Source organism: Nycticebus coucang, chromosome 1, assembly GCF_027406575.1.
Source record: "Nycticebus coucang isolate mNycCou1 chromosome 1, mNycCou1.pri, whole genome shotgun sequence".
Taxonomy (NCBI): Eukaryota; Metazoa; Chordata; class Mammalia; order Primates; family Lorisidae; genus Nycticebus; species Nycticebus coucang.
In genome coordinates this window covers 119,599,810-119,610,248 of record NC_069780.1, presented here as the reverse complement: position 1 = coordinate 119,610,248, position 10,439 = coordinate 119,599,810, and the positions used below count along the sequence as shown (strand labels likewise).

Here is a 10,439-nt window from a genome sequence, read left to right as displayed (position 1 = left end):
AAAATAACTTCTAAATGAACTCTCTATTTCTTTTCGTTTCTTTTTGTATTTTCTGCAATGTAGCCCCTCGCAATGATATTAGTTCTAGTGTGGGAAAATATTATAATTGAGATCTGGTAAGTTATTTGCAGACTTTTCTTTACAGTTTTTCTTTACACTGTGCTGACATTTAGTACAGCCCTGGTGAGGAAAACAATACTACCATTCATAGCTCTAGACGTAGATTTCAATCGACTTAAGCGAGCACAATGAAACTTGGTCATTCACTGGTTACCCATATTGTGTTCTCAAATTTTCTCTCAGCAAAAGTATAATGACTCAGTATTGTATGGTTGCATAGACAAGGGCTCGGAACAAGAGACACTAGTTTTGTCTGACGGTGTGAGAAAGTCGTGAAGGGATCTTTTCTTCCAGATGGTGTTAAATTCAGCTGCCTTTTTAACATTGGCCTTGCACAGCAATCTGCTGCTCCCCTTTCACAAAGACTGCGCTTGGTTCCCACTAGTTAACATGCATACTCACGCAACCTGCAACTTCACTCCAACTGTTTTACAATGCAGTGGTATGCTAAATAAACTTGATCCGGTTTCTGCCAATGTTAAAACTAGCTTTCAAAGAACTACTTAACTGATATTTACACTTCTTTTGACTTAAATGTACATGCCTTTGGAATATTTCAGATTTCAAAGAAATATCACCTTATTATAAGGTCATTGTAGAGATTATCTTGGACACCCTTTCAGACTCATGCTCAGATACAGTACCTCTCTTCAACACACACAAATAAAACAAAATGCCAGAAGTTTGATGTGTAATAGGAAAAAGAAAAATTGGGACATGTTGCAGCAAGAGCAGTGGAACAGCAAAAAATAAAATGAAAATAATAACATTGAAATGTATTTTTATTGATCAGTAAGTTATGTAACATTAGTATGATACAAAGCAAGTTTGATATGACAATGGCAAACACGTAATTATAATATTGTTTATTTTCCTTAGATGTTATATTTAACATATTTACATAAAAGACCAAGATGTAGGCAAAAGCTTCAGTAATTTGACTTCATTGAGTGCTTTCAGTAAACAATAGGTTTCCCCAGCAAACATCTTATTGCCTTAATTGAACCTCCTTGAGAAAGAAAACCACACACTTTGTAATGTAAATGTTAATTGTAGTAGACAATGGTTCTAGGTAAATAGCACCCCTGGACATGAAGTAAATGAAAGGAATACAGGCACTTAACAATGAAAGGTTGTTTGCACAAACAGTGCTTCAAATGTAAATAAACAAGGGTCTTCCCAACGGTCACTACAGTAGTAAAACTTTGGCACGTGTTCAGCAGCCAAATTGAGAATTTACCTTAATAAAGTCTTTCAGAGTTTCTAACTGAAACTAACAGTGCTCTTGCAGACTTCTCCAGTCTTAAGTGTTATAAGGAGGTGAAGCTATGAAAGAAAATGCACTGCTTTGGAAGAAAAACTTGTGTATTTGGGATTGTCAATAATCTAGGCCATGTGGAAGATTACAGGCCATTTTGGACATTTTCTTATTGAAATGGCTGTATTTATGTGTAAATGTCTATACAAATGTTTGTTTAGTGACTTGTGGAAAAACCTAAGGACTTTCAGGGAAAGATTACAATGGCTTCGAAGCCCCAAAGTTTTCTACTAGGCATAATTATTTTTAGACTTAAAAAAATGGCTCTTTAGAGAACCATCTAATGGAGATTTCTCCCAACAACCTTTTATCATATTGTGATTGTAATCAATTTTGTAAGTTAACAATTTTACAGTTTTACTTCCAGTGTGCATCTACCCAGAATAATTAGGCCAAGTTCCCAGATGTATCATGTTAAGATATAAACAACCTGAGGAAGTCATAATAATGACTGTAATATAGAGATAGGTATTTTAAAACATAACCCACTCAAAACAAGCCAAAAAGAGTATCCCAGGCCATAAGCACAGATTGAGAATTTGACACCAGGAGCAAGCAGTCTTGGGACTTACTTGCAATTGCTTTCTACTGTAAGCTTTCCTTGAATACTGAAAATCTCAACCCAAGAAGAAAGTCAAATTTAATTATAGCCAAATTAAACATGGGCTAAAAAATTAACAGAAGCAGACAGTATGCAGCAGCCACAGACCAGTTGGTCCTGCCATTTGGGAAGCTGCAGATGGCTGTGGGTGGGAAATGCCTTTACTTTCTTAAGCGATGGAGATGAGTATGGTGTGTGCACTTGATGTTTTTTTCATACCCCCACCCCCCAACAGGGCTGTCTGTCATAGGCTGCCGGGCCCGCTTTACCACTTGCCCCCGAGCGTGGGAATCGGAGCGTCCCGCCGTTCACATCTCTTGCATTCCGTTTAGCGGAATCAATTAGGCAAGACAGACCCTCAGATTCCCCACCCCCTTCCCATTTTTGTCAGGTCTATATACGTCCTAATTATTTCAGTTTGGGATGCCAGAGCTGTTTCCTGGATAGACCTGATCATCCTTAAACAAAAAGAGAGGAGGCGCACACGTGGGTTGTGGCGTAAATGTCACTTTCATTTCCAATGCTAGGCGCAGAGTAAGACAGAACATTTTTTTAACACTTTGACAAGAGGGGAGGCGATCTCGTCTCCATCATGTCTTTCTGCTTCAGTAGCTTCCTCAAGGAAACCCTCTTGGAACAGAGAAGCATCTGTCCTTGCATTTTGAATAGAAGAATAAAAATCAGCCTTTGCTTTTTTTTTTTTCATTTTCCCTGCTAGCTCTAAGTCCTCAGTAGATATGAATTATTAACCTTCCAGTAGAAAACTTTTTTAGAAGTCTGATTTCACATAATTTGACATACAGCCCAAATACATGCAAAGTAGTTTCTAAGCACAATCTTCAAAATTTGAGGGAGAGGCCTCAGAAAGGAACTGCCCAAGTCTACATATTATGGAATCACTTCCAAACTAGGTACCAGACAGCTTTCTAAGAAAAAAAAATCCATCAATATGTAAACTTTTACCTTAAAAGAGAACTGCACAAGCGTCTTTACTCATTAGCACTATACAATTCTCCTTTCCAGCTGGAACAACCCCTCTCAAGATATCGGCACCTTTATATTGCAGGATGTGTACACTTAATTTCCTCTCACCCCCCTTTAGACATAAGGAGAAAACAAAACAAAAAGTTAGATGCAATAAGGATTCCTGACCTTTGTTTTTACTGTCTCTTGGCTGTAGTCGTTCATTCTCACACGCTCCCCGGCGATCTTGAAGGAGTTTTTACTTTCGGTTATCTAGCTTTATGAAGACCAATACACTCATACAGCTAGATAACCAAAGATAACAACTCGCTTCCCTCACAAGCCTCTGTCTTCCTCTGGCCAGACTCCAGATCCCGATCTTTTCTGGCAGTACCGAGTAGTCGTCCTCCAAGATACTTGCCGCGCGTAAGATTCCTTCTTTTATGCAAATACGACCTGGTTTCTGTTTGTGTGTATGCAGCTAAAACATCCAAAAGAGATCTGTTGCCTTCAGAGTTTATTCCGAACTTTTTTCCCCTTTCAGCAAGTAATCTCCGGCAGCGTTAGCCAACAATTCATCTATTAATATCAGAAAATAAAACCAGCTATTAAGGTGCAGCAAGCTGTTCCGAGTGAGCAGCAGCGTCCGTCCCTTCACAGGCCTCTATTTGCATTGTAAATTGCTTCATTCTCACGCAAAGACTCTTAGCCTCTCTCTATAGAGATGTATAAAGCCAATAGCAATTTCCAGCGCTGGTTAAGGAGGAAGGAAAAAAAAAATCCCATTCTATAGAAGTGACAGCTGATTCAAGGATCTGCTCCTGATCCTTTTGGGTTAGGCACCGTGAGCTTTTTACCAAGCGGTGGCAGCTTGATTGCACATATCTTGTGTTATGTGTGTTTTAGGGGGAAGATCCTCGATTTCACAGGGCTTCTAGGCTGGGGAGAAGATGCCGTCTTGTTGGCCTGCTGCTGCCCCCGGTCTGAAAGAAGGAGAAAAGGGCCATCATTGGAGGGGCTTGCACTGCCAAATTGTGGACCAGCCCGGCAAGGTCAAAGGTTCGAGACCGCAGGAGACCAAGGTAATGATGATGTCATGAAAAATCTCAAGTACATGGTTATTGATATGCATCAGTGATCAGCCAACTGCCCCACGCCTGCTGCCCGACCAGAGGCAGCGACAGCAGCAGTAGCGGCAGCATTGCAACAAGCCCTATTTTCTCAATCAACATCTCTTCCGCTAGCACTACCGACTGCTTCTGGAAAAGCAACCCGCGGCCTTTTACCTCCTCCGTGCTAGTGTAGATCGCTCTAATATCCAAAGACTGGAAGAAATATCTCTCTAAGGACAGATAAAAGCATTTCAGATCTGGGGGACGTCTTTGCCTGCATTTCTTTTCTGGCAGATTGCATAGGCAGACAGATGGAAGGCACTTTGCTATTGCTTAAAGCAGGGCCTCGCTTCCTGGGGCTGGGAATCAGATCTGTATTACGCAGTGAGTCGATGTGTGATTACATTGACAATTTGCTCTGATGGTGTGTTTTTAATGGCTTCACAGCTCAGTTATGTTTTGTATCTATGTACCATGGCGACAGGGCAGCGTATTTTGTTCTTTAAGTTCAAATTGAATACTCTAAGCAAACGGACTTCATGCTGGTTTTTAAAAAATGACTGCATATGTAGGGCGTGTGCTTTAGAATGCAGCACAGGTAAACATTGCAGCAATAGTTTCTAATGTGGTAGGCAACTCTGCTGTAAGAAAAATGCTGAGCCTTTGTCTATTGTTTAAAATATCAATTTTCACACAGAAGGGAAATTTACTAATCTTGCTTATGAAACTATGAAAAAAGCATTGTTACTTCATGAAGAATACATGTAAAACACCTGGATGTTAAAGCCTAATTCTACCCCCACCTTTCCCTTCCCCACCCCCATCTTTCTTCTATCCACAGGGGAATGTTGTTTTATTAAGTAGCCCATTGCTTTTCTCAGAACTTTTCAAAGTGTGAATATGGTCACTTCAAAGAGTCTTTTTCTTCTCTTCTGTCCTTAATAATGGGTAATCTATGTCTAACACACTTATAATACATATAGCTCTACTATTCAAATGCCCCTCAACAGAATATCTAAGGTAGTCTACATAAAATGCATATTAATCATAGATAAATCTTAAGGACTGTTTCTTCATAATGGTGTTATGTTTGGTGGTATTGCTATTCTTTAAAATATACACAACGAGAGAATGTAATAAATCTTAATATTCATTGCACACATCTACTTTGTCACAATACTCTCATTTCTAGAGGTTGACCATTTCTCCCAATAACTAAAACACTTTTGGAATTAACATACCCCTCTTTCATTAATTCAGTGATTTATTCATTTAAGGCATGAGTGTCAACATGTTTACCAAATAACCCATACAGCACATATATGTAAACCCTGCCGAAAAGGCTAACAAGCAAATAAAACCAGAATTGCTAGGAAAAGCCCCCAACCAAGAATTTAAACAATGTCACACCAATTAAAGACATGATTTAATAGCACAGATACAAAGTTTTCCCTAGAGTTTTTTATTTATTTACTTTTCGGTGAGCATTCCAGTACTGATTGTTTAGAAGACTAAGCTGTGTAATTGCTCACCTATTTTTCTTATCAAATGATGGTACAAGAGGTAAGATCAAAAATAGCTGCTTTGGGTTATACCTACAATGCACATTTAAACTACACACTAATTCAGAGAAACACACTGCCATGGGGTTACTATTCATTCTTGGACTATCTGGTCACAACATAAACTACTGAACAAAAATTTAGGCACATGCCACTTTTGACATTATGTAAAATCCTACTGGGCTTTGCTGCCTTGGAAGACCAAAAATATGTGGCCTTGCTTTCCAAGACATAGAAGCAGAATCATTAGTGATTTGGCATGCATTACATAAAACAAGCATGTAATCAGATGAATTCGAGTCCTTAAGTTAAAGCTCAAGAAATTCCATATATTTCTAGAATATCTTTCTATTGGCATATACCTGGGTGAGGGTGGATGAAAGCAGACAGTTACAATGCATTTATGCCTGTGTGTGTTTGTCATCCCCATATTTGTGTGAATTTGCAAATTAATATAGCTATACTTATAGATTATGCATTTTTAGAACCAAAGTACCCCATCATGAAAGCCAAGACACTGAACATTTGTGATGCTTCTACAATTAGAAGCCACAGAAGGTGCTTTCTTAAAATAGCATCTTCTAGGGCAATGCCCATAGCCATATGAACTGACTGCAGAACTGGCCTCCATGCCTGGCATATATACCATAGACTCCTAATGGGAGCCCCAATAAGTGAAAATAGCCAACACTAGGAATATGGGCAGTCTGTTCATTAGCCATGTGGCCAATTAAATATTTTACCTCTCCATCATCTCTCAGGGTATGGAGAAATAAAAAAATAAATAAATAAATAACAAACCAAGACTTAAGACCGAGCATTAGATTACTTTGAATATTGCCAAGGTTTATATCATGTTTTATCATACGTATCTCAATAACTGTATTTTTATTTAAAATGTTAGACAAGTTGAAATAATTGGATAGCTCTAAATTCCTGGCAATGTCTGTCACACTTTAAGAGTAATTATTAACACCTACATGTTTTCATTTCAGATATTTTTGCTTTCAAAAAGCTATTTAGCTGAGCTACAGAATGCCCATTTTGAAATCTGCATATTGAAAGATACACTGAATTTAAATGGCTTGCCTGCTCATTCGCTAATAAATTCTCATTAATGGCCAGTAGATTAGGACGTGATTGTCATGCTTGTTTTCTAATCTTTTTATAGGTCTCCAGATGGCTGAAGCATGAATTGAAACATCCTGACTTACTTGGGAATAAACAATCTCTGCTTAAATTAAAAGTGAAAAGTTATGATTTTCCACATGTTTAGGTCATAATTATGTTATTTCCTAAATTCAAATAGGTCAAGTTTGTCATCAATATTGAGAACACCTCTGAATCCTATTCAGACTATTGCAAAGTATCACCGAAATCCTCTTTTAATATTCGGGTTACATGATTCTCATGCATGTAAACCACAGTCCACTACTATAGTCAAGACTATCATTTTCTACATAAAAGCCATTTAATTCACAGCAATTTGGATTTGAATAGTTCAGGCAAAGTACTTGACTGGCTTACTTTCCAAAAAAAGTATTCTATTATTTCTTCAGTAATCCAGATTCCTTCTTTTATAGGTAGTTAGTTATGTTTGTATCATGCTTGATATATAACATACAAAGGCTCCCTACAGGGGAAAAACTACACATATGAAAACTTAGATTTCTCTGAAATTCTATCCATTGCATGAATTGGGAGTTATGCAATACACTCCAGGCCTGCCACCCAGTAAATAAAATTCTATTTTGATTTTGCACATCACTTTGATTTTATCAAATGTAAATCTTAAAATTACCTTTGGTTGCTTGGACTGTCTATTCATTTTATGCTTCTTTGCAGTCCCATCTGAAAAACAATCAAGAAAACAAAAGATCATAGTTTTTATATATGCATATAAAATCATATACGGATATGGCTTCCTTTAAAGTATTGCAATTACTAGGACTCCTTAAAACACCAAGAAATTCCATAAAATCCTAGTATACTGTATCCTAAGTCTCAGCACCCACAGGGTTAAATATGCTAATTTGCATTTAAATCTAGATATGCATAATAATGAAATGCCAAATATGCAGAATCTGGAGGGAGTTTGGGAAATTAATTTTTCTTTCTTCTTTTCTTGTATTTTTAGTTCGGAAGGAAGAGGGATTCTTAAGAAACATTAGGAATTTGAAGCTTGCAACCTGCCATACAAAAGAGGAGAATCCTTCCATGTAAGAATTTTAAGATTGGACAAAGTCTTATTTTCCAGATGTTGAAGAGAAGGAATTTCCAGGCCTTTCAAACAATGGGAATCCCTGGCTTAATACCTAATCCATTAGAAAGATGCAAATAGTTTACTGTAAGGCCACAGCACGTTGAGATGTGCATTCATATCTATGGCTCCTGATTGGCTCTTTCCTCCAGTAAATCAATGAATAATGTAAAACCTGATTGCTGTAAAGTGGTAGATTTTTTTTAATTCCCTTCCCCCATTCTCCTACAATCCAAGATTCAGGAAGTCTTACACTCCCCCCAAATAGGTTGCTTTTCTTTCATGATTTTTTATGCTTAGTGTTATTTTGGACTGGAAGGGTGGGACTACTGGTTTTGCAAAATGAAAGTACTGCCATGGTTCGATTATGCTGACTATGGAGCTCGCTTCCTGAGTAGTGCCCTAATTATTAGTGTCAAGGTGGAGAAGGAGGGTGGCAGGCAGAGGTGGACACCGGGAAAGTGAGGAAACTGGATCCGACCCAGCCATTCTGAGCCCAAGGCAGCCACAGCTCCGAAGGGGCCCCCGGCCGTGGCCGTGACTTGACAGGGCCTCCGGTCTAACTTCTGATCAACCACACTGCTGCCCTGACCCCTCAAGAAAGTCCCCCATTCAAGCAGTGCAGGTACATTTGCAAGAGAAAACGTCTGGGACACTAATGCAAATGCACGGCGCTGGTTCCCCTTGCCAAAGGTTCTGGCAGATAATTCCAGGCCCCAGAAAGGGGGTCCTGCCTTCCTCAGCCTGGTCGAGGATCTAAGCAAACCGCAAAGACCCGGCTCCGCTCGGATTACAGAGCGTCTGAAGCTCAACTACTCAAGTCCCAATAACTAACCAAGATGCACCTTGATGAAGCTGAACTTGGGATAACCCTGTAAAGCGGCCTCTCGCCTCCCCAAATCCAAAAGGCAAAGAGGAAAAGGACGTGGATATCCACCACATCTAGTTAGCTACTGTTCATAAGTTTTCCACCAGGACTTAATCAAACCTTCTCTTCATTGTCAGGTAATTGCAATTTTGGGAGGGTTAAAAGAGGGCGAATTATTCAAAATGATAATTCTGAAACCAGAAACGCAAAATACAATTGTATTTCGCTTTAGGCTTAAAAGTGGAAAGTCCCACCAGCAGCAGCACAAAATAACATACAGAATTCCCTTTTCCAACACGAAATTTTCCTGGCATCTCTCTGCGTGCGATTGGGGGTCAGTCCGCTGGATAATTAACAGCCTGGCTCAGAAAACTCACGAGATCAACAGGTTTAGCAACCGAGGCACACAATCAATTAGCTGAAGCAAAGCCCTGGACTGGCCCTCGGAGCGGTCCACAGCGGGGCTCTGCGGGCATCAGCTCGCGGGTACGCTGAGGAGTGCGGGCGCCAGGCCGCGGCGGGCGCCCAGGGCCGCCGGCCGAGCTGCAGCCTGTGGGCCGCCTCGATACTCACTTGCTCTCCCCGCGCCAGGCAGTGAATGCCACCCAAATCCAGCTAGGCAGAAATCGAAGCGCTGGCCAGAAGACAAGCTCCAGAGTCACCGTGCGGCCGCAGCATACAAACAGGCTCCTTTTGGCGTCTCCAAAAAAAAAAAAAAGAAAAAAAATCAGATCATTCCTCTCCTCCGCACATTTAAAACTGGCGCTCAATTCCACATGGTGATTCTTGCTTGATTGCGTCTAAAATAGTTTAAACGAGTCTTCCCTTCTGGGGAGAGAGAGAAGGGCTCAAAAGACCATGGAAGGGGGAAAAAAAATTCCCCCCCCCCAGGCACTTGCTCCCTGAGCCTCGGAGTGGAGAGTGAAGTGGTGTGTGCGAGGCTTGGCAAGTTTTTGGGGGGGCTGTCCAAGGTCTAGTCCAGCCCCCTCTGCCGAGGAGGACGTGCTCTGAAACTCAACCAATTTCCCCACTGCTTTTGTTACTGATGAACTGAAGCCCTATTGTTCATCCATTGCCACGGTCTTTTTCAGTCCCCACACTACGTTCTGCGTTGCCAGAGATAATGAATTTGCACCCAAACCTCTCATAGTCCCCTCCTGACAGACGGAACAAATTAGAAATGTCTCGTCTGGAGGGCAATGGCTACATTTTCCTATTGTAGGATGCAAAGCACACATTTCTTTGAAAACTTCTTTTTTGCCTTTTATATGTTTCTCCCTCTTTTTCTTTTTTTCTAGTTTTTTCCCCAGTTGGTTCCTTAAGACTCGTTTTTAAAAGAACCGCCCTGTCTTGTTTTTCCAATGCACCATTTTATGTAACTTGTGGGATTTTCTACCTTTCTTCCTTCTTTCCTCTCCTTTCTTTTCTAAGGACTCCCTTTGCAATTTTATTTACAAACTTGGAGAATGACCTTTTGACTTGCAGACTTTTTTTTTTTTTTTAAAGAAAGGTCCTTTGGTTCAATCCCCCTTCCTCACTCCTCCCCCTTTTTTTTTTGTCGCGGTTGTTAAATGTTTGGCTAAAGACAAGCAATACGTTATAAAGATTTTTATTCTCTAAACTCCAGAGCTATTC

General features: G+C 40.0%; 1 long non-coding RNA gene across 1 annotated transcript; it reads right to left on the bottom strand.

Annotated features, from left to right (window-relative positions):
• Positions 1 to 884: 884 nt before the first annotated feature.
• On the bottom strand, positions 885 to 9,741 carry LOC128583053 (uncharacterized). Its single transcript, XR_008379373.1, has 3 exons — positions 9,378 to 9,741; positions 7,478 to 7,527; positions 885 to 3,985 (listed from the first exon to the last, which is right to left on the bottom strand). It is a non-coding gene; the product is annotated as an uncharacterized LOC128583053 (long non-coding RNA).
• Positions 9,742 to 10,439: the final 698 nt, after the last annotated feature.